We start from the raw sequence: 25,478 nt of genomic DNA on the forward strand, positions 1-25,478 counted from the left end.
TACGAAGCTTTAGAACTGTTAGAAGAACGCGTCCTGTACTTTGACACGGACAGTTGCATTTACATCCATCACCCGAGTCAACAGCACCCTGACATCGAAGGAGACCTTTTAGGAGCCTGGACAGACGAGCATCCCGACGACAAGATTCTAAGTTTCGTCAGTGGTGGTCCCAAAAGTTACGGCTACGAATACCGGGACAAACAAGGAGAAGTGCACACGACGTGCAAAGTGAAAGGACTGACTCTGAATTATCGTACCAGTCGAGTGGTCAACTTTGGGGTATTGAAAGGAGCCTTGCAATCGGGAGAGGATGGAAACTTTAAAGTGACCACCTATCAACCGAACAAGATTGTACGTTTACCCACTCACCACATCGTCAGTCGACCCTTGGAAAAAGTCTATCAAATTGTATACCAGAAGCGAGTGCGACTTCCCAATCACTTTACGTTGCCGTACGGTCACGTCGGTATTGGTCTGTAGATAAAAAGGAACCCTAGGCAAGATCGATAGTTCATTGTTCATTGAAGTAACTTACCATGTCGTTGACGAAGAAGAAACCAGATTGGTTAGGAGTCAAATGTTGGACATCACCGAGACCAGGGTTTTGAGGCTTGGACACAAGAGGTGGCCCAGTATGCACGAGAGTTATTCAAGGAAAAAAGTTACTTTTCAACCTGTGTTAGTGACGGTGCCAGAAGAACCCGTCACCCAGGACAGGACTGTCGTGGACAGGCCTGAAAGACCCTTTCGGGAGGATACTTGTGTGACCTTACCCCCTACTATAGAAATGGTTAGAACTTTACCCAAAACATGTGGTTGTTGTACAGACACTTGTTTTTATTCCACGTTAATGGTTATCATGTGCCTTTTATTCTTGTACTTAAGCCTTTGGCTTTTATGTACTTTTGTCTTTCGTATTCATGTTTGAAAAAAAAACCTTCAATAAACGTGTTCTGAAAAAGTATATAAACTCTTGTCTTGTTTGTTTTCGTGTCACAAGTGACATTTCTCACACCATGGCTACCTCTGCTGTCTCTGCTCCCTCTTCCTCTACTGTCAAAGTCATCGACGAACACTTAGATCGTGCCAGTTGGCAGGCTTTGTATCTTCGCCATCCCTTTAACATGCTCATTGCTGGACCTAGCGGTTCAGGCAAAACCGAATTCGTCAAACGTTTGATCGAACATAAACATCATTTGATCGATCGGCCACCTCAACGGATCGTGTGGTGTTACAAACAGTGGCAATCGGCGTACAACCTCTTGCGAGAAAGTCAAGGCGATTCCATCGTGTTTGTGGAAGGCATTCCTAAAGAAGACGACGGCATCGTCTCTGACTCCCGTCAAACCCATTTGGTCATTTTCGACGACATGTTAGGAGAAGACGAAGAAGAAATTAAACTGTGGTTCACGCGCAAAGGGCATCACCGTAATGCCAGTGTCATTTACATCACCCAAAATTTGTTTCAACAAAGTAAAGCCCATCGCACCATCAGTCTCAATGCGCATTACGTGGTCTTGTTTAAAAGCCCTCGAGATAAATCGCAAGTGCAAGTCTTAGCCAAACAGTTAGGAACGCCTTGGCTGACTCAGGCGTACGACGATGCCACTCAAACGCCACACGCCTATTTACTCGTCGATTTGAAACCTACGACTCCCGAGGATTTGCGATTTTGTACCCACTTGTTTCACCACTGGTGCCAAGACGGAGGGCCTGTCCTGTACACGTCTCCGTCCTCGACTTCATTTCACTCCCCATAAAAAAAATCTATAAAAACCTCAGACCCTTTTTCGTCTGTCTCACACAGTGTGAACATGACGTCCCTTCAGTCGCATCTTCCCGTCAAATTGATTCGTGCCTTGTATGGCATCAGTCGAGAAAAAGATCCACAACACGAGCTCGTGTCTTAGAAGCTAGTCTCAAAGAAGTCTTACGATGGTTCACGGTGACGGCACGTCAATCACTCCAAGGAATCATTCAGATTCCTCATCAAACCAAACGCTTTTTCGATCGAAACAAAGTCGCTTTGGTCCAACTGGCCGATCCCCGCATCGACACTCAAACCAAAAAACAAATCATTTTGAAACCTGGAGGGAGCGGTACTCTAGGAGGGGTCATCATTCGCTCACTCTTAAGATGGGATCCTAATGCCCCCAAAGTTATACCCAAGACAAAAGTCCAACGAAGCCCCAAGAAGAAAAAGAAAAAGACCAGGTCCCCAAGGAGAACTTCTCCAGTGGCAGGACCCTCCTCTGACCAGACACCACCACCCCGGAAAAAGAAAAGAAGTCCCCAGAAAAAGAAACAGAGAAAAGGTCCCCAGAAAAAGAAAAGTCCACAGAAGAAAACTAGTCGCAAGAGAGGCACTTCGGCCAGGACGCAACCTTACACTCGCAAACCACGATCTGCCACGGCAGTGACTGCGTCTCCGGCATCCTCACGTTTATCCACTTCTCCGTTGATGACACCAGGAACTGAAGAGTACTTGGAGACGTTGATCACACCAAGAACTTCTCCGTTAATGACCCCCAAAAGAACTTCTCCAGTGGCAGGACCCTCCAATTTAGTGGCAGTGGCTGCTGCTCACAAAGTACCTTCTCCCAAAATCAAAGTCCATGAAAGATCGGGCATGTTACAAAGTTTACTGGATTTGTCCAAGCAAGAACTGGCTCGATTTAGTCCGTTGCGTACCCCTGCACGACGTGTCATGCCTGTCCTCAAACTGATACGACGTAAAGACAATCAGTGGCGACGCGTTCCAGTATAAAAAAGGCCTGTGACCAAGTAGGGTATCAGTGTTTTTTTGGTGCTCCTGAAGACTCAAAGATGTCACCCTCCAGAAAACCCCAAGGAAAGAAAAGGAAAGGACTGCCACCACGTTTAGCCAAACATGGGGACATGTTATCTGTCCTGTCCAAAGCTTCTCCACCCCTACGAAAAAAACTCATTCAAACAGCCTCCAAAGAGGTCATCGATACCGTGTGCGAATGTTGTTTGAACGTTTTGAAAGGCACGATCCCTTTGTCCAAACACCAGAAACAATGCTTAAGCAAGCATCGTCACGTTCTTCGCCAAATGGTTCGAAAGAAGATTCCCATTCGTCAAAAAAAGAAGATGTTGGTCCAACGTGGAGGCATTTTGCCTCTCTTGTTAGGTCCCATACTGAAAGGAGTCTTGGGAACCATGTTGGGAGGACTGGTGGGAGCAAGATAAAAAGGCCCTCGGAAGTCCCAAGATCTCAGAATCGACCCCTGACAACCCCATGGAAGGACGAAAACTAGCTTTAGTGCCTTACAAACGATGGATGGAATACCATCGGTGGCAAGAACAACGCACCCCGCATTTACCTCCCAATCCCCATTTGAGCGAGATGTCCCAGTTACAACACGAATTGCAGTCCTTGATGGATCGCCAAGATTTGTCCGAAACAGAAAAATCGCAAAAGTACGGTCAACTCTTGCAACGACTGCAACTCTTTCACCAGAAAGCTTTAGACGAAACAGCTCTACCCACTCTGAAAGATTTTAAGACCTTGATGAAAAGTCCAGCACCATCACCAGTACCAGTACCAGTACCAGTACCACCAGTACCAGTGACCAAGACAGAAAAAGGAGAAGAAGAAGAGGAAGGGTTTCAAACTTCACCAGAAAAAGTACGCAAGTTAACAACACCACCTACCTCCAGAATTGGATGGATTAAAAAGATGATGGCCACCCCTTCTTCATCACAAGAGAAAAAGAAAGTGAAGACAGAAGTGAAGACAGAAGTAAAACAAGAACCGATATCCCCTGCTCAGACATCCTCCTCTTCAACACCTATTGCCGGCGGCACACGCAAAGCATTGCAATCCAAGAAAGTACCCCAAGAGAAAAAGAGTAGCATCCTCCAAGAGTGGGTGTCTTATTAACACAAAAAATAAAAATGGAAAAAGTCTTAGCCAGCATTTACTACGATCCCTCCCATCCTGCAGGTTACGCAGGAGTTCAAAAATTGTATCGTGCTGCCAAAACGCGACTGAAAAGTCTCCGTTTACCTCAAGTGCAACGATGGTTACAAGAACAAGCTACCTACACTTTACACAAACCCATTCGACGCAAGTTTGCCAGAAGTCGCACCCGAGTGGAAGGTATCGATCATCAATGGCAAGCCGATTTAGCCGATGTCTCTCATTTGGCCAGCTACAATCGCGCCTACAAGTATTTGTTTTGTGTCACCGACGTCTTTTCCAAATTTGCCTGGGTCGTGCCCTTGACTTCCAAATCGAGCAGCGAGTTAGTGCGAGCCCTGCAACGGGTGTTGAAACAAAGCGGTCGTCACCCTCTTCGATGGCAAACGGACAAAGGCACCGAATTTCTGAACCAAGCTTTCCAAAAAGAATTAAAGAAACGTGACATTCATTTTTTTACCACCGAGAATCCCGAAACCAAAGCCAGCATCGTGGAACGTTTTCAACGCACTTTGAAAGAACGCATGTGGAAATATTTTACGCATCACCACACTCTGAAGTACATCGACATCTTACCGCACCTGGTGCAAGCGTACAACCAATCTTACCATCGAAGCATCGGACGTGCCCCGCAAGACGTGACTCCCGACAACGAAGTGCTGGTGTTTGAGCGTCTGTTTGGTACGTCCCCGACGAGGGCTGTCCCCAAGAAAAGTGGAATGTTGGCCGTAGGAGATTGGGTGCGCATTGGCAAAACCAAACGCACTTTTGACAAAGGTTACTTACCTAACTGAACGACCGAATTGTTTCGTATCACTCGACGAGTGCATGGCCGTCATCCTGCCGTCTATAAATTGGAAGACATGAATGGAGAAGTGCTCAAAGGAACGTTTTATTTGCCCGAGTTACAACGTGTCACCAAAACAGAAGACGACGTGTACGACATCGAAAGCATTCTCGAACGCAGAACCCGTAAAGTGGGCAAACGACGTGTCAAAGAAGTCAGAGTACGTTGGAAAGGATATCCACCCAGTTTCGATTCTTGGATCGACGCTTCGCAAGTCATCGACTATAAAAAGAAGTGACCATCATGCCCTTTCACACAGCAGACGCAGCTACGTCGACCACTCCTTCTTCACCCAGTTCTTCTGTGCAAGATTTACAAAAACAACCCTTGTGGGTGTGGTGTGGAGAACGTGTGCCTAAAACGCAAATCGTCTTTTTCTGCCAAATCTTCGTGGTGTATTGTGTCATCGGGGCAGCCATTGCCAATTTGAGTTTGCAACAAGGAGACAAACAATTGTGGACCATTTTATTGAGCAGTTGCATCGGTTACCTGCTTCCTAATCCCTCCCTGAAATTCTCCTCGAACGGGAACCTTGTGTCCAGTGCCAGTGTCAGTCACCACTCCAACCACAATCAGAACCCCATTTTAGACGGAGACACGCCTCTGACGTCCAGTAACCCCTCGGAGAGCCACAGAACTCTGGAATTATGAGTCACGAAAACCAATTTTACTTAACCTTACCCAGTGACAGTTCCATGGAGGTGTTTCCCAATAACACGTTGTGCTGTTACACGGCCAAATTACCTCAAGCCATCCCCTTAGATCACGAAGCCCATTGGGAAGTGGCTTTAGTAGAAATGATTCACCCGACCCAAGTCCTCAATGTCCTTCCCAATCAAAATAAATTTTATGTGGAAGTTCATGACGAGCAATTGCAACAGTGGATGGATAACCATAGCAAATATGAAAAGAAAACCCCTAGCACAAAAAATCAAAGGTACACCATCTATCACTTGTTCATTCCCCCAGGCTATTATTTTAGTGGTCAACATTTGGTCAGCACCATAGCCACCAGGTTTAATGGCGTGTTTCTGAAAGCTTTGGAGGAAAACAAAAAAGGTGTCGTCACCCTGGAGTACCACAAAACAGCTCGTCGCTTCCTGATGAAATTTCCTGAGGGGCGTAAAATGATGTCTTTCTTATTTTGTCCTGAATTGTTTGACATGTTGGGCGGAGACATGGAGCTGAGGAAGAAAGTAGAACAAAAAGGACAACCCGAATTACCAATCATTTACGACAACGATTCTTTTGCCAAGTATTTTCGTACCCCGGTAGAACTGAACCAAGGACTGAATTTGATGTTTGTGTACTCCGATGTGGTGGAGTACAACGTGGTGGGACACACCTCCGTGCCGTTACTGCGTGTCATTCCTTTCAAAGTGGATTCTGCCGCAAACGCTGACGAGGAAGGTGGAAACACTTACCACGTCCACCGCGAATTTGTCCATCCTCACTATTTGCCGGTCAGCAAGTCGTATTTGGACACGGTCAACATTACTATAAAAGGAGATTTGGGGCAAAATATTCCATTCACCAAAGGAAAAGTCACGGTGAAACTCCATTTTCGAAAACGGTTCTCTCACGACTCGTAAGTAAGTCATGTATCCAGTGTACCGAGGGGTTGCTCGACAGCGAGGACACGGTTTAGGAGATATGTTAAAATCAGCCTTTCGTTCGGTGGCCCCGGTGTTGAAACCGATGGTGACACGCGGATTGCACGCCTTGAAAGATGCGGCACTGACGCAAGGCAAAGAATTTCTCCAAAATGTCATCATCGACAAACAAAACCCTAAAGAAGCCTTCATGAGGGCAGGCAAAAATGTCTTGCTACAAACGGGCAAAGGCATTTTAGGCCGACGAGACACACCTATAAATGCCCTGCACGCTACCGAGTCAGGCATTCAGCAAGGACAAGGCAGAAAGAGACGACAAAGAAAACACCCTTTCACCAGACTTCAAGCGAGAAAGGCCAAGAAAAGAAGAACCGTTCGAGACTTAGACGTTTTCGATTATTGAGAAAGAGACAAAAAAATGATGCACCGAGAGTCTTGCGCTTGTTCCAAGACGGAACTGGATCTGTTTGCCATGCCCCCCACCATGATGACGATGCAAGAATCCCAATGGGTGGAATTTCCTCCCGTCTCCTCATTGACCGATTCCGCTCCCATCGAGTTTGAAATCAAAGGACAGCCCGAAGATTACATCGATCTGAATAGCAGTTACTTGTACTTGAAAGTCAAAGTTCAAGATAAGACTGGAGGTGATACAGACACTGAGCCAGTAGCTCCCGTCAACAATTTCATGCATTCCTTGTTCAGTGGAGTGGACTTGTACTTGAACAACAAACTGGTCAGTAGCAGCATGGATACTTACCCTTATCGAGCGTACCTGGAAAATCTCTTGACGTACGGAATAGATGCCAAGAACACTCATCTCAATGCCTGTGTGCTATGGGAAGCTGACGAAGCTAACGAGTTTGAAAATTTCAAAACTGATGAAAAGAAAGACAACAATGATGGATTTGTAGAACGAAGAAAGAGAATCATGGGACCCAACAAAAGTTTAGAACTGATGGATCGTTTGCATTTGGACATGTGGTTGCAAGAGAAATATTTGCTAAACGGGGTGAAGGTCCGCCTGAGACTGAATCGGAGCATTACCGCTTTCCATTTATTGGCTGATACTGACGATAATTACAAAACCAAAATCGAAGAAGCCAGACTCTACGTACGCCGCGTGGAAGTGTTACCTAAAGTGGGTAACGACATCAATCAAACATTGAGCAGAACGACCGCCAAGTATCCCATACGACGCGTGGAAGTGAAAACCTTCACCATTCCCAAGGGACAGCGATCCATGATCGAAGATCATCTGTTCCAAGGACAGCTACCCAAACGTTTGATCGTTGGTATCGTCGAAAATGAAGCCTTCAACGGAGCTATCGCTAAAAATCCTTTCTACTTTCAACACTTTGGCGTGTCCAAGATCGAAGTCAGTCGCGATGGCAAGACCTTGTGTACCCGACCTTTCGAACCTGACTTTACCAAGAAGAATTACTTGAGATAGTACTTGTCCCTGTACGAAGCCACCGGACAGTTAGGAACCAACACCAGTCATGGTATTACGTACGACGATTATGTAGGAGGCTATGCTTTGTGGGCTTTCGATTTCACTCCAGACCAAGGCAGCGACGAGGGACATTTCCACCCTATAAAATCCGGCCAGATTCGTGTGGAAATTCAGTTTGCAAACCGAGACCCTGATGTAACGGTGAACGTCATCCTGTATGCAGAATTCGATAATACGATAGAAATCAACAGTTTGAGAGAAGTCATTCTAGATTATTAGAAGCTATGGAAGACTGTTATCCCTCTTTACCTAGTGGAGAAACTTTGGAGATGAAATGTGAGGAGACCATGGAAGGAGAATCTCAAGACAAAGACGAAGAAGTTGTCATAATGAAATCGAGATGGCCAGAACAAGAAGCCCATTTAGTCTCCTGTTTTGCCAAACACTTGGTCGAAAAAATGACGGAGTTGATCAAGAAAAATTGCTATGGATGTCAAAACGATCATCCCAGTCAAATTCAACACGATAAATGCCTGATGCTGAGTCAAGAAGAAAAATTGGACGAGTATCTGGACGAAGCTTGGAGTCTCATCTCGGACGAAGACGTGTTGCACCAGTGGTATAAAGACTTGCGTGAACATTCTTGTCCACCATTAACCACTCAAGAGATCCATCGTATCGAAGCTCTTCTGAATCAAAGTGAGGAGACGAAACGAAGAAACGGTTATTTGTCCGACATTTTCAAGCAAAAAGTCAGGATCGAATTGACGACTTATTATTACCTGTGAAGAAGAAAAAAAGCACACACAAAACATGGATACCTGGGAACTTTATTACCTTTTGAACCACAGTTCGTATACGGCTTCTTGGAACCCTGTCGTCTGTGCTAAAGATGAACTCCCTCATCGCAAACCTAAAGACCATCAAGCTTACGTGATCAACACGGACGACAGTCATCTCCCAGGAACCCACTGGGTAGCCGTCTACTTTCCTCAAGAAGGATGTGTGGAATATTTCGATTCGTACGGATTGCCCCCTTTGGAAGACGATATCATCGACTTTATGAGAAGAAATGCTCAGACCACATGATTCAATAACGTGAAATTACAAGGCACAGATTCCTTGGTGTGTGGACAGTAGTGTGTGTATTTTCTGCATCATCGCAGCCTGGGCTATTCCTTAGAACATTTAGTGACTCATTTTGATCCTCGTTCTTCTGCTAGAAACGATGTGAAAGTAGATCGATGGTTTTGTGACCATTATGCTTATCTTTTGTCTCAAGCTAGGAAACGTAGTGTCCATCAATGGCCTAATGATTTCCAACAGTGGAAATCACAATTTCATTCACAACGTTGTCAGCCCTGTTTAAAGTAGATTGTAAATTGAGGAAAAAATGTTTGTGATTTGAAAAAATTGTTTGATGTTATAGTGTTGGATTATTGTTAAAAATGTTAAAGTTGTTGTTTAGTGTTAAGTGATTTTTGAATAAAAAATGTTGTGTTTTGAAAAAAATGCCTTTGTCTTTTGTTTAGCTATAAGAATGTTGGATTGATGCTCTTTCATTTCTTACTATCCCTCTCATGACACTCACTGAACGTTGCGGCTCGAAAACCGTGTGGGGGATGTTTTCCTTCACGTCCGCGCTTTGACTTTATGAACCGGGGTTGTTTCCAGTCTAACCATCCATTGTCGACTCATCCTCCTAAGAAGATGTACTCCAAACTAGCTAAGCTCAACGAAGCCTACGTGAATTTGCATAGGGTCAGACACAGTCTGATACCGAAGCCAGAAGAAATAGAGAATGTGAGAATGTTAAAAATCACTGAAGACCTGATAGAAGAGCTCTTCAGAGAAGAAATGAACAGGGAAAAAGAAGAATGGACAGAGAAGTACAGACTTCAGAGACAGCAGCAACAGCAGCAACAACAACAGCAGCAACCTGAAGCTGACAGAGGCTTTGTCGATTGTCGTATCGACACCAAAGAGTTCTTCTTCTCTTTCCGAAGAAGCAGACCTATCGCCAGAAAGTCTATCCTCAGAGGACATCGCATTCTTAGAAACTAAAAAAAGATTGCCATAGCAAACAAAAAACAGCCCTTTTCAGGGCTACCCAATACTCTAGAAAAGAAATAACGATAAATTTGCCAATGTGTGTAGGTAGAGTAGTGTGAATATAAACACTAACTCTTTTTTAAAAAATGTGAGGGTATGTGTTTGTGTGTTTGTAAGTGCTCACGTACGTTGGTATGGATAGTAGAATAAAATGATGTTTGTTTTTTTGGTTGTTAGAGGTGTAGATTTGGGGTTAGATTGGATTGCTTTGCGTATGTGGATAGTCTATTGAAGTGATTAATGAAAAAAATTTAGAATAGGAATGGGTAGCATAAAAAAGTGAGTGAGTGTTTCTTTTAGGTCCGCGCGTTGTTTTTGGTCATGATCTAGGTAAGATCAATTTAGTTTCAGGGGATGTTTTCCTTCACGTCCGCGCTTTTAGTATAAATTAAAAACTAATCGTCAGTTGGGCTACCCATCGTCGACCTGTTAACAGCAAGACAATGAATACAAGGATTGTGAAACTGCTAGAACTCCAGATGCACCTGGAATATGCTAGGCGCATAGTAAATGAACTATCAGCGGAGGCTATCGTAGAAGAAGCAAGAATAAAGAAGGAAGAGGATGAGAGAAGAGAGAGGGAAGAGGAGGAAAAGAAAATAGGAGAGAGGATAACTTATAAGATACCAGAGACAGAGGATTGGGGTGCTGAAGCGAATCATCCCGCCTCTGCACTCTCAAGACAAAAAGTAAAAAGAGACTGGAATCGAAGATATGAGTGTGGCGCCAGGCCTTGAAGGTGCAACCATTAGATAGATGCATCTGGAGTTGAAAAAAACCAACAGCCCTTTTCAGGGCTACCCAATACCCTAGAAAAGAAATAACTATTAATTTGCCAATGTGTGTAGGTAGAGTAGTGTGAATATAAACACTAACTCTTTCTTCATAGTGTGAGTGTATGTGAGTAGTGAATGGGGTCACATTAGGGACAATGGGACTTAGCATTAAAAAGACCCCTGGGTCACTTTAGGGACAATGGAAATTTAACATGGAGAAAAATCGTGGGTCACTGTAGGGACAATGGGAATTTAACATAGAGTTTGGGTCTGTCTAGGGACAAGGGAAATTAACATGGGAATAGAGTTTGGGTTTGTCTAGGGACAAGGGAAATTGAATATGGGATTTTTTTTTTTTTTTTAAAAAGTTTTTTTTAAATTTAAATTTAAATTTAAATTTAAAAGGGTAGGCAATTGAAAGGCTATCTCTTTTCGAGAAATATGGCTGGCCCTGAAAAGGGCCTTTGGGTTTATGTTAATGTATCCATTAACATAAAGGGCACCGCATTGGTCTTCTTCTTGTCCTTAGGCTGCGTTTCACTGTAGGACCGTAAATCAGGACTCTTTTGAGGCATTCTTGTCTTTCTACGTAGATCCTACGTATCCACAGACTGGTGTTTGTCCTGTGGACAACGGTCCACTTGGATCGGACATACATGGGTATGTCCGTCCGGAACATCATGGAAGACACAAGCGTAGAAGATTGCACATCGGTCCACATCTTGAAGCGACGAGAACAGGTGAATCAATGCACTGAACTGCGCTTATTTATAGGTAGAGGTAGGATTGAAACGGATTGAGTTCATTCACCAATCCAAACACGCGTTACAAAATTCAGTCAGCCCGCATCCAATCCGAAGAGAGCAGTCTGTGACGTCAGTTGGTCTATATAGATTCGCTAGCGCTTGTGTGCAGTCAATCTATGCGACAGTGATTCAACATGACGGAAATTCAGAAAACGATCCATTGGGGTGCACCAACAGGGGAGACTGCCCAAGGGAACCCGGACTTACTTTCAGAAGAGGTACATTGGGATTTTGTGGATTTTCTTACCTCGCAAGAATTTGTTCCGGAACCTTCGTCTCATTCTTCATTACCGCAAGTGGAGAATTTTAGACAGAGACAGAAAGAAGAATTGGAGAAATTTATGCAACGACAAAAGGAAGCGGAACAAGCTTTTCTCCTACAGCAACAGCAACAGCAACAAGAAGAGGTAAGAAAAAAACAACAGCAACAACAGCAAGAAGAAGTAGCAGCAAAGAAACAAGAGGGTGAAAATCAAACGGCTACGGTACTGTTGGATATTTTAGCGGAGTTAAGAAGTTTGAAACAAATGTATCAGACTTCTTTATCACGACCGAAGAGAATACGACCTTCCCGAGCTAAACACACCAACCCTGTGACTAAGCCTATCGTACCACCCTTAGTGATTTCAACCCAATCATCAGAAGTAGGCCTTGGCCGTGGCAAAGGCTTAAGGCAGTTAAAGTTGATTGGTTAAACTCACTCCTACACCATAAAGAAAAAAGGCCCTTTTCAGGGCCACCCACATTTCTCGAAAAGAAATGCAATTTCAATTTGCCAATAACTCAAAAATAAACCCCACCCATTTTACCCTTATAGTACGTGTCTGTGTATTAGTGCGTGAGTGTAGCTTCTTATTTTAAAATCAAAACTCAAAGACACTTACCTTATATCATTAATGTATTCTTTTATCCATTTTTTACAATCCAATTCACAATTCACAACAGAACACTTCTTCTTTCTCCTTGTTTAGTCTCTCTGTTTTTTTAATTTCTTCACCGTTTTTTCCTCATTTTCTTCCCTTCTTCTTTTCTTCTCCTGTTTCTTTGCCTCTTGTAAATAGAATTGTCTTCTTTCTTCCTCTTCTTCCTCTGAAGAATCCCTCTCTTCTTTCGAAGAATCCCTCTCTTCTTCCGAAGAATCCCTCTCTTCTTCTGAAGAATCCTTCTTTTCTTCTGACTCCTCTTGTTTTTTTTTTTTGGGCAATCTGGAGACCAATGTCCTTTTTCTTTACAATAATAACAGGTATCTTGACTTTTGTCTTTTTTAGCCCCTGTTTTTTTTTATTTTTTGACGGTCTGGACACTCTGAAGACCAATGCCCTTTCTTCTGACAGATATAGCAAGTATCCTGACTTTTATCTCGAAAGGAAGGAGAGTAGTCCGTAGGCTGGTCTGAAGAGAATTTTCTAATGACCCCTCGCAAAGCTCTGACGAAACGTTCCATCTGGGTAGTCTCTTCCATCGTTGTGCTCGGTTTGAGAGTGAAATGAATAGTGAAAGGACAAGACACACACCCTTTTATATACGCTGGTTTGTCATGACTATAAATTAGTCTATGGTGTTTAAACTTGAGTCATTTGACGTTTTGCACTCAAGATGAAACGATCCTATTCATTCGAGAAGAAAGAAGAAGAAGAAAGTAAGAGGCAGAAACGTGATCTATCGTCTCGTACCAGGGCTGAAATCTTGGCACAAATTCATGCCAGTGACTTTGAAGAGGACATGAGTGAACCAGAATCCGAACCCTCTAAACCAAGTTCACCACCCTTAGTCAACCCTGAAAAGTACTATTCCATTCGAGAGACGGAAAAGTACTCCTCTAGAAAATTTAGAACCACGGCTTACACCTACACAGTGAAGTTTAAAGATTTCAAGGCCGACGTACCCTTGGAGAAAGCAGAAGGGTTTATCACCGAGATGTGTAATTCTTTGCTCACCTCACTCAAGCGACAATGTCAGCCCAAAGAAGACGATCGCTTGACACTATCCATAGATCACGACGGTTTGAAATCCCCTGTTTGGATCGAGTTTAGCAGACCCGCAGAACTAACCCCTTCCAAAGTCATGGACAAGATTCAACACGTACAACAATCTAATGACCAGTTTGACATCACCGATGGTAAAGCCACACTGAAAATGGCTCACGTCTCTCTTCCTCAAGGGACAGGACGCAAAAAGGTCCTACTGGTGAACGACCTTCGCAACACCAAAAAGAGTCTCGTCCGAATTAACAACCCTCAAGACCAGATGTGCTTAGCCCGTGCCATCGTGGTGGGACGAACCTATGATAACAAGAACGACACGGTAGAATGGAAAAGAACCTGGGAGAACATTCGAAAATCGAACCGAACCAAACAACGAAACGAAGCAGAACTCCTGTTGCAACAAGCTGGCCTGTCCAAAGACACACCCTGTGGCATTCCTGAGATGCAAAAATTGCAAGATGCCCTAGCTCCACGCTACACCTTGAAAGTGCACCCTCAAGAAATGCGCGGGTCTCTGTTGTTTCGAGGCCAGGATTTTAAGGACGGAAAATACATTCATGTTTATCATCACGATGACCATTTCGATACCATCACCAGTATCACTGGATTCCTGGGATATGTTTATTATTGTGAGAAATGTGACTATGGTTATAACAATCGAGAGCAACACAAGCATTGTGGATGGAAATGCCCAGGATGTTTGGACTCTCCACTGTCTGAGCGAAGAACCAGTGCCTTGTTCGACTTGTCTGCGCACGTTTGTCAGCCCTACCTGTTACCAACAACATCTGAAAACACAAGGTTCACAGAAGAAATGTGCTTGTCAACTCCTGAGATTGTGCCTTACGTGTAGACAAGGCATACGTACCAACAGTACCAAGGCACACGTATGTCGAGGAAAGAAAAAATGTCACATTTGTCACCACATCGTGGACTTGGAACACGAATGTTACGTGCAAAAATACCAACCCCCACCAGAGAAAGAGGACGGTCACAAGAAGAAAGGCAATTTCATCTTTTTCGATTTCGAATGCATGCAAGAGACCGGCATTCACATTCCTAATTTCTGCGTGGCTCATCGAGCGTGCGAGAAGTGCATTCAAGAACCTATCTTCAGTCATTGCCCTCACTGCAAAAAGATTCCTGGAGGGCGTGAAAAAATCGTTCGAGGACCGAACACGTTAGCCGATTTTACCCAATGGGTCTTAGACCCCATCGACAAGACGTGGAGCAAAGAGGACATCGAACGTTACGGAGATTGTCATCGTCATGCCACAGTGATGGCTCACAATTTCTCCGGATACGATGGACAGTTTCTTCTCAGATACTATACGGAACAAGGCACCGAGCGTCCTAAAGTGACTTTGAACGGAGCCAAAATCATTTTCATGCAAGTGGGACAAGTGCAGTTTAAAGATTCGATGAGTTACTTGGCCATGCCTTTGAGCCGAATGCCTAAAACGTTTGGAATGACAGAAATGGCTAAAGGGTACTTTCCACACCTTTTCAATACGGAAGCCAATCAACACGCCGTTCTACCCCATTTACCTGAGGCTCACTATTACGACCCCGACAACATGCGTACCGAACAACGAGAAGCTTTCTACGCTTGGTACCAGGCTCACGCCTCGGACCCTTTCGACTTTCAGGAAGAAATGCTAAAGTATTGTCGTTCCGACGTGGACATTTTACGACGTTGCTGTGGAAAATTTCGAGAACTGTTCATGGAACACGGAGGGGTCGATCCTTTGAAAGAAGCTTGCACCATTGCCAAAGCGTGTTCCTTAGTGTATCGACAACGATTCATGCCTGAAAACACTGTGGCTGTCATCAGTCCTCAAAAGACCCACTTTCTCAAACGCCAATACTCGGTCAAAGCCCTACGTTGGTTACATTACTTGTGCGACAAGGACGACAAGTGGATTCAGCATGCCCGCAACGGAGGGGGCGAAAAGACCATCGGAACGTATTCGGTCGATGGCTGGGACTTAGAAAACCCCAAGATCGTGTACGAGTTTAACGGTTGCTTATTTCACGGATGTCCCGTCTGTTACCCTGACCGTGGCACTAAAAATCAGTTTTTGCAACGAACCATGGAAGACTTGTACCAGGACACTTGTCAGCGGCGCCTAAAGTTAGAACAGCAAGGATACCAAGTGGTGGAAATGTGGGAACACGAGTACGATCACCGTATGAAAACCGATCCAGAGTTTAAACACGTTGTGGAATGTTACCAGTTCATGGACCCGCTGAACCCGAGGGATAGTTTGTACGGAGGAAGGACCAATGCCACATGTTTGCTGTACCAAGCCGATGAAGAGAAAGGAGAAGAAATCAAATACTTGGACGTGTGTTCGCTGTATCCCTACGTGTGCAAATATTGTCGCTTTCCTGTAGGGCACCCGCAATTGTTAACGGAACACATCGACCTGAAAAACATTCGACAATACGAAGGCTTGATCAAGTGTAAAGTTTTGCCTCCCACGAACCTATACCATCCCGTCTTACCTCACCATTGTCAAGGCAAACTGATGTTTCCATTGTGCCGTACTTGTGCCGAAACGTGCAACCAAGATCAGCCTTGTCAGCACACCCAGGAAGAACGGGCCTTGACGGGAACCTGGGTCAGCATAGAATTGTTCAAAGCTCTGGACATGGGATACCAACTGTTAGAAGTGTACGAAATTTGCCACTTTCCCAAGACACAACAGTACCACAAGGGTGACCCTACTCAGAAAGGCATTTTCGCCGACTAAGTGGATGCCTTTTTGAAACTGAAACAAGAAGCCAGCGGCTATCCTTCCTGGTGTCACACTCCCGAAGACCAAATAAAATTCAAAGAGAAATACTACGAACAAGAAGGCATCTCTTTAGACCACATCGAAAAAAACGAAGGCAGGCGATCGTTTGCCAAAGTGATGTTAAATTGCTTGTGGGGTAAAATGGCACAACGACAGTGTTTACCCAAGACGGAATATTTGACAGAACCTTCCCGCTACTTCCAGATGATTCACGACAAAACCAAATACATGAAACACGTGGACGTCGTTCGAGAGGATTTGATCTTGGTCAATTACGAAGAAGATCTGGACTTTGTACAAGACGACCCTTTTGGAAATGTCATCATTGCGGCTTACGTGACAGCTCATGCTCGCTTAAAATTGTACGAAGCTTTAGAACTGTTAGAAGAACGCGTCCTGTACTTTGACACGGACAGTTGCATTTACATCCATCACCCGAGTCAACAGCACCCTGACATCGAAGGAGACCTTTTAGGAGCCTGGACAGACGAGCATCCCGACGACAAGATTCTAAGTTTCGTCAGTGGTGGTCCCAAAAGTTACGGCTACGAATACCGGGACAAACAAGGAGAAGTGCACACGACGTGCAAAGTGAAAGGACTGACTCTGAATTATCGTACCAGTCGAGTGGTCAACTTTGGGGTATTGAAAGGAGCCTTGCAATCGGGAGAGGATGGAAACTTTAAAGTGACCACCTATCAACCGAACAAGATTGTACGTTTACCCACTCACCACATCGTCAGTCGACCCTTGGAAAAAGTCTATCAAATTGTATACCAGAAGCGAGTGCGACTTCCCAATCACTTTACGTTGCCGTACGGTCACGTCGGTATTGGTCTGTAGATAAAAAGGAACCCTAGGCAAGATCGATAGTTCATTGTTCATTGAAGTAACTTACCATGTCGTTGACGAAGAAGAAACCAGATTGGTTAGGAGTCAAATGTTGGACATCACCGAGACCAGGGTTTTGAGGCTTGGACACAAGAGGTGGCCCAGTATGCACGAGAGTTATTCAAGGAAAAAAGTTACTTTTCAACCTGTGTTAGTGACGGTGCCAGAAGAACCCGTCACCCAGGACAGGACTGTCGTGGACAGGCCTGAAAGACCCTTTCGGGAGGATACTTGTGTGACCTTACCCCCTACTATAGAAATGGTTAGAACTTTACCCAAAACATGTGGTTGTTGTACAGACACTTGTTTTTATTCCACGTTAATGGTTATCATGTGCCTTTTATTCTTGTACTTAAGCCTTTGGCTTTTATGTACTTTTGTCTTTCGTATTCATGTTTGAAAAAAAAACCTTCAATAAACGTGTTCTGAAAAAGTATATAAACTCTTGTCTTGTTTGTTTTCGTGTCACAAGTGACATTTCTCACACCATGGCTACCTCTGCTGTCTCTGCTCCCTCTTCCTCTACTGTCAAAGTCATCGACGAACACTTAGATCGTGCCAGTTGGCAGGCTTTGTATCTTCGCCATCCCTTTAACATGCTCATTGCTGGACCTAGCGGTTCAGGCAAAACCGAATTCGTCAAACGTTTGATCGAACATAAACATCATTTGATCGATCGGCCACCTCAACGGATCGTGTGGTGTTACAAACAGTGGCAATCGGCGTACAACCTCTTGCGAGAAAGTCAAGGCGATTCCATCGTGTTTGTGGAAGGCATTCCTAAAGAAGACGACGGCATCGTCTCTGACTCCCGTCAAACCCATTTGGTCATTTTCGACGACATGTTAGGAGAAGACGAAGAAGAAATTAAACTGTGGTTCACGCGCAAAGGGCATCACCGTAATGCCAGTGTCATTTACATCACCCAAAATTTGTTTCAACAAAGTAAAGCCCATCGCACCATCAGTCTCAATGCGCATTACGTGGTCTTGTTTAAAAGCCCTCGAGATAAATCGCAAGTGCAAGTCTTAGCCAAACAGTTAGGAACGCCTTGGCTGACTCAGGCGTACGACGATGCCACTCAAACGCCACACGCCTATTTACTCGTCGATTTGAAACCTACGACTCCCGAGGATTTGCGATTTTGTACCCACTTGTTTCACCACTGGTGCCAAGACGGAGGGCCTGTCCTGTACACGTCTCCGTCCTCGACTTCATTTCACTCCCCATAAAAAAAATCTATAAAAACCTCAGACCCTTTTTCGTCTGTCTCACACAGTGTGAACATGACGTCCCTTCAGTCGCATCTTCCCGTCAAATTGATTCGTGCCTTGTATGGCATCAGTCGAGAAAAAGATCCACAACACGAGCTCGTGTCTTAGAAGCTAGTCTCAAAGAAGTCTTACGATGGTTCACGGTGACGGCACGTCAATCACTCCAAGGAATCATTCAGATTCCTCATCAAACCAAACGCTTTTTCGATCGAAACAAAGTCGCTTTGGTCCAACTGGCCGATCCCCGCATCGACACTCAAACCAAAAAACAAATCATTTTGAAACCTGGAGGGAGCGGTACTCTAGGAGGGGTCATCATTCGCTCACTCTTAAGATGGGATCCTAATGCCCCCAAAGTTATACCCAAGACAAAAGTCCAACGAAGCCCCAAGAAGAAAAAGAAAAAGACCAGGTCCCCAAGGAGAACTTCTCCAGTGGCAGGACCCTCCTCTGACCAGACACCACCACCCCGGAAAAAGAAAAGAAGTCCCCAGAAAAAGAAACAGAGAAAAGGTCCCCAGAAAAAGAAAAGTCCACAGAAGAAAACTAGTCGCAAGAGAGGCACTTCGGCCAGGACGCAACCTTACACTCGCAAACCACGATCTGCCACGGCAGTGACTGCGTCTCCGGCATCCTCACGTTTATCCACTTCTCCGTTGATGACACCAGGAACTGAAGAGTACTTGGAGACGTTGATCACACCAAGAACTTCTCCGTTAATGACCCCCAAAAGAACTTCTCCAGTGGCAGGACCCTCCAATTTAGTGGCAGTGGCTGCTGCTCACAAAGTACCTTCTCCCAAAATCAAAGTCCATGAAAGATCGGGCATGTTACAAAGTTTACTGGATTTGTCCAAGCAAGAACTGACTCGATTTAGTCCGTTGCGTACCCCTGCACGACGTGTCATGCCTGTCCTCAAACTGATACGACGTAAAGACAATCAGTGGCGACGCGTTCCAGTATAAAAAAGGCCTGTGACCAAGTAGGGTATCAGTGTTTTTTTGGTGCTCCTGAAGACTCAAAGATGTCACCCTCCAGAAAACCCCAAGGAAAGAAAAGGAAAGGACTGCCACCACGTTTAGCCAAACATGGGGACATGTTATCTGTCCTGTCCAAAGCTTCTCCACCCCTACGAAAAAAACTCATTCAAACAGCCTCCAAAGAGGTCATCGATACCGTGTGCGAATGTTGTTTGAACGTTTTGAAAGGCACGATCCCTTTGTCCAAACACCAGAAACAATGCTTAAGCAAGCATCGTCACGTTCTTCGCCAAATGGTTCGAAAGAAGATTCCCATTCGTCAAAAAAAGAAGATGTTGGTCCAACGTGGAGGCATTTTGCCTCTCTTGTTAGGTCCCATACTGAAAGGAGTCTTGGGAACCATGTTGGGAGGACTGGTGGGAGCAAGATAAAAAGGCCCTCGGAAGTCCCAAGATCTCAGAATCGACCCCTGACAACCCCATGGAAGGACGAAAACTAGCTTTAGTGCCTTACAAACGATGGATGGAATACCATCGGTGGCAAGAACAACGCACCCCGCATTTACCTCCCAATCCCCATTTGAGCGAGATGTCCCAGTTACAACACGAATTGCAGTCCTTGATGGATCGCCAAGATTTGTCCGAAACAGAAAAATCGCAAAAGTACGGTCAACTCTTGCAACGACTGCAACTCTTTCACCAGAAAGCTTTAGACGAAACAGCTCTACCCACTCTGAAAGATTTTAAGACCTTGATGAAAAGTCCAGCACCATCACCAGTACCAGTACCAGTACCAGTACCACCAGTACCAGTGACCAAGACAGAAAAAGGAGAAGAAGAAGAGGAAGGGTTTCAAACTTCACCAGAAAAAGTACGCAAGTTAACAACACCACCTACCTCCAGAATTGGATGGATTAAAAAGATGATGGCCACCCCTTCTTCATCACAAGAGAAAAAGAAAGTGAAGACAGAAGTGAAGACAGAAGTAAAACAAGAACCGATATCCCCTGCTCAGACATCCTCCTCTTCAACACCTATTGCCGGCGGCACACGCAAAGCATTGCAATCCAAGAAAGTACCCCAAGAGAAAAAGAGTAGCATCCTCCAAGAGTGGGTGTCTTATTAACACAAAAAATAAAAATGGAAAAAGTCTTAGCCAGCATTTACTACGATCCCTCCCATCCTGCAGGTTACGCAGGAGTTCAAAAATTGTATCGTGCTGCCAAAACGCGACTGAAAAGTCTCCGTTTACCTCAAGTGCAACGATGGTTACAAGAACAAGCTACCTACACTTTACACAAACCCATTCGACGCAAGTTTGCCAGAAGTCGCACCCGAGTGGAAGGTATCGATCATCAATGGCAAGCCGATTTAGCCGATGTCTCTCATTTGGCCAGCTACAATCGCGCCTACAAGTATTTGTTTTGTGTCACCGACGTCTTTTCCAAATTTGCCTGGGTCGTGCCCTTGACTTCCAAATCGAGCAGCGAGTTAGTGCGAGCCCTGCAACGGGTGTTGAAACAAAGCGGTCGTCACCCTCTTCGATGGCAAACGGACAAAGGCACCGAATTTCTGAACCAAGCTTTCCAAAAAGAATTAAAGAAACGTGACATTCATTTTTTTACCACCGAGAATCCCGAAACCAAAGCCAGCATCGTGGAACGTTTTCAACGCACTTTGAAAGAACGCATGTGGAAATATTTTACGCATCACCACACTCTGAAGTACATCGACATCTTACCGCACCTGGTGCAAGCGTACAACCAATCTTACCATCGAAGCATCGGACGTGCCCCGCAAGACGTGACTCCCGACAACGAAGTGCTGGTGTTTGAGCGTCTGTTTGGTACGTCCCCGACGAGGGCTGTCCCCAAGAAAAGTGGAATGTTGGCCGTAGGAGATTGGGTGCGCATTGGCAAAACCAAACGCACTTTTGACAAAGGTTACTTACCTAACTGAACGACCGAATTGTTTCGTATCACTCGACGAGTGCATGGCCGTCATCCTGCCGTCTATAAATTGGAAGACATGAATGGAGAAGTGCTCAAAGGAACGTTTTATTTGCCCGAGTTACAACGTGTCACCAAAACAGAAGACGACGTGTACGACATCGAAAGCATTCTCGAACGCAGAACCCGTAAAGTGGGCAAACGACGTGTCAAAGAAGTCAGAGTACGTTGGAAAGGATATCCACCCAGTTTCGATTCTTGGATCGACGCTTCGCAAGTCATCGACTATAAAAAGAAGTGACCATCATGCCCTTTCACACAGCAGACGCAGCTACGTCGACCACTCCTTCTTCACCCAGTTCTTCTGTGCAAGATTTACAAAAACAACCCTTGTGGGTGTGGTGTGGAGAACGTGTGCCTAAAACGCAAATCGTCTTTTTCTGCCAAATCTTCGTGGTGTATTGTGTCATCGGGGCAGCCATTGCCAATTTGAGTTTGCAACAAGGAGACAAACAATTGTGGACCATTTTATTGAGCAGTTGCATCGGTTACCTGCTTCCTAATCCCTCCCTGAAATTCTCCTCGAACGGGAACCTTGTGTCCAGTGCCAGTGTCAGTCACCACTCCAACCACAATCAGAACCCCATTTTAGACGGAGACACGCCTCTGACGTCCAGTAACCCCTCTATATAGCCACATAACTCTGGAATTATGAGTCACGAAAACCAATTTTACTTAACCTTACCCAGTGACAGTTCCATGGAGGTGTTTCCCAATAACACGTTGTGCTGTTACACGGCCAAATTACCTCAAGCCATCCCCTTAGATCACGAAGCCCATTGGGAAGTGGCTTTAGTAGAAATGATTCACCCGACCCAAGTCCTCAATGTCCTTCCCAATCAAAATAAATTTTATGTGGAAGTTCATGACGAGCAATTGCAACAGTGGATGGATAACCATAGCAAATATGAAAAGAAAACCCCTAGCACAAAAAATCAAAGGTACACCATCTATCACTTGTTCATTCCCCCAGGCTATTATTTTAGTGGTCAACATTTGGTCAGCACCATAGCCACCAGGTTTAATGGCGTGTTTCTGAAAGCTTTGGAGGAAAACAAAAAAGGTGTCGTCACCCTGGAGTACCACAAAACAGCTCGTCGCTTCCTGATGAAATTTCCTGAGGGGCGTAAAATGATGTCTTTCTTATTTTGTCCTGAATTGTTTGACATGTTGGGCGGAGACATGGAGCTGAGGAAGAAAGTAGAACAAAAAGGACAACCCGAATTACCAATCATTTACGACAACGATTCTTTTGCCAAGTATTTTCGTACCCCGGTAGAACTGAACCAAGGACTGAATTTGATGTTTGTGTACTCCGATGTGGTGGAGTACAACGTGGTGGGACACACCTCCGTGCCGTTACTGCGTGTCATTCCTTTCAAAGTGGATTCTGCCGCAAACGCTGACGAGGAAGGTGGAAACACTTACCACGTCCACCGCGAATTTGTCCATCCTCACTATTTGCCGGTCAGCAAGTCGTATTTGGACACGGTCAACATTACTATAAAAGGAGATTTGGGGCAAAATATTCCATTCACCAAAGGAAAAGTCACGGTGAAACTCCATTTTCGAAAACGGTTCTCTCACGACTCGTAAGTAAGTCATGTATCCAGTGTACCGAGGGGTTGCTCGACAGCGAGGACACGGTTTAGGAGATATGTTAAAATCAGCCTTTCGTTCGGTGGCCCCGGTGTTGAAACCGATGGTGACACGCGGATTGCACGCCTTGAAAGATGCGGCACTGACGCAAGGCAAAGAATTTCTCCAAAATGTCATCATCGACAAACAAAACCCTAAAGAAGCCTTCATGAGGGCAGGCAAAAATGTCTTGCTACAAACGGGCAAAGGCATTTTAGGCCGACGAGACACACCTATAAATGCCCTGCACGCTACCGAGTCAGGCATTCAGCAAGGACAAGGCAGAAAGAGACGACAAAGAAAACACCCTTTCACCAGACTTCAAGCGAGAAAGGCCAAGAAAAGAAGAACCGTTCGAGACTTAGACGTTTTCGATTATTGAGAAAGAGACAAAAAAATGATGCACCGAGAGTCTTGCGCTTGTTCCAAGACGGAACTGGATCTGTTTGCCATGCCCCCCACCATGATGACGATGCAAGAATCCCAATGGGTGGAATTTCATCCCGTCTCCTCATTGACCGATTCCGCTCCCATCGAGTTTGAAATCAAAGGACAGCCCGAAGATTACATCGATCTGAATAGCAGTTACTTGTACTTGAAAGTCAAAGTTCAAGATAAGACTGGAGGTGATACAGACACTGAGCCAGTAGCTCCCGTCAACAATTTCATGCATTCCTTGTTCAGTGGAGTGGACTTGTACTTGAACAACAAACTGGTCAGTAGCAGCATGGATACTTACCCTTATCGAGCGTACCTGGAAAATCTCTTGACGTACGGAATAGATGCCAAGAACACTCATCTCAATGCCTGTGTGCTATGGGAAGCTGACGAAGCTAACGAGTTTGAAAATTTCAAAACTGATGAAAAGAAAGACAACAATGATGGATTTGTAGAACGAAGAAAGAGAATCATGGGACCCAACAAAAGTTTAGAACTGATGGATCGTTTGCATTTGGACATGTGGTTGCAAGAGAAATATTTGCTAAACGGGGTGAAGGTCCGCCTGAGACTGAATCGGAGCATTACCGCTTTCCATTTATTGGCTGATACTGACGATAATTACAAAACCAAAATCGAAGAAGCCAGACTCTACGTACGCCGCGTGGAAGTGTTACCTAAAGTGGGTAACGACATCAATCAAACATTGAGCAGAACGACCGCCAAGTATCCCATACGACGCGTGGAAGTGAAAACCTTCACCATTCCCAAGGGACAGCGATCCATGATCGAAGATCATCTGTTCCAAGGACAGCTACCCAAACGTTTGATCGTTGGTATCGTCGAAAATGAAGCCTTCAACGGAGCTATCGCTAAAAATCCTTTCTACTTTCAACACTTTGGCGTGTCCAAGATCGAAGTCAGTCGCGATGGCAAGACCTTGTGTACCCGACCTTTCGAACCTGACTTTACCAAGAAGAATTACTTGAGATAGTACTTGTCCCTGTACGAAGCCACCGGACAGTTAGGAACCAACACCAGTCATGGTATTACGTACGACGATTATGTAGGAGGCTATGCTTTGTGGGCTTTCGATTTCACTCCAGACCAAGGCAGCGACGAGGGACATTTCCACCCTATAAAATCCGGCCAGATTCGTGTGGAAATTCAGTTTGCAAACCGAGACCCTGATGTAACGGTGAACGTCATCCTGTATGCAGAATTCGATAATACGATAGAAATCAACAGTTTGAGAGAAGTCATTCTAGATTATTAGAAGCTATGGAAGACTGTTATCCCTCTTTACCTAGTGGAGAAACTTTGGAGATGAAATGTGAGGAGACCATGGAAGGAGAATCTCAAGACAAAGACGAAGAAGTTGTCATAATGAAATCGAGATGGCCAGAACAAGAAGCCCATTTAGTCTCCTGTTTTGCCAAACACTTGGTCGAAAAAATGACGGAGTTGATCAAGAAAAATTGCTATGGATGTCAAAACGATCATCCCAGTCAAATTCAACACGATAAATGCCTGATGCTGAGTCAAGAAGAAAAATTGGACGAGTATCTGGACGAAGCTTGGAGTCTCATCTCGGACGAAGACGTGTTGCACCAGTGGTATAAAGACTTGCGTGAACATTCTTGTCCACCATTAACCACTCAAGAGATCCATCGTATCGAAGCTCTTCTGAATCAAAGTGAGGAGACGAAACGAAGAAACGGTTATTTGTCCGACATTTTCAAGCAAAAAGTCAGGATCGAATTGACGACTTATTATTACCTGTGAAGAAGAAAAAAAGCACACACAAAACATGGATACCTGGGAACTTTATTACCTTTTGAACCACAGTTCGTATACGGCTTCTTGGAACCCTGTCGTCTGTGCTAAAGATGAACTCCCTCATCGCA

This window comes from Sinohyriopsis cumingii, chromosome 2 (assembly GCF_028554795.1).
Source record: "Sinohyriopsis cumingii isolate HCF-2022 chromosome 2, ASM2855479v2, whole genome shotgun sequence".
NCBI lineage: Eukaryota > Metazoa > Mollusca > Bivalvia > Unionida > Unionidae > Sinohyriopsis > Sinohyriopsis cumingii.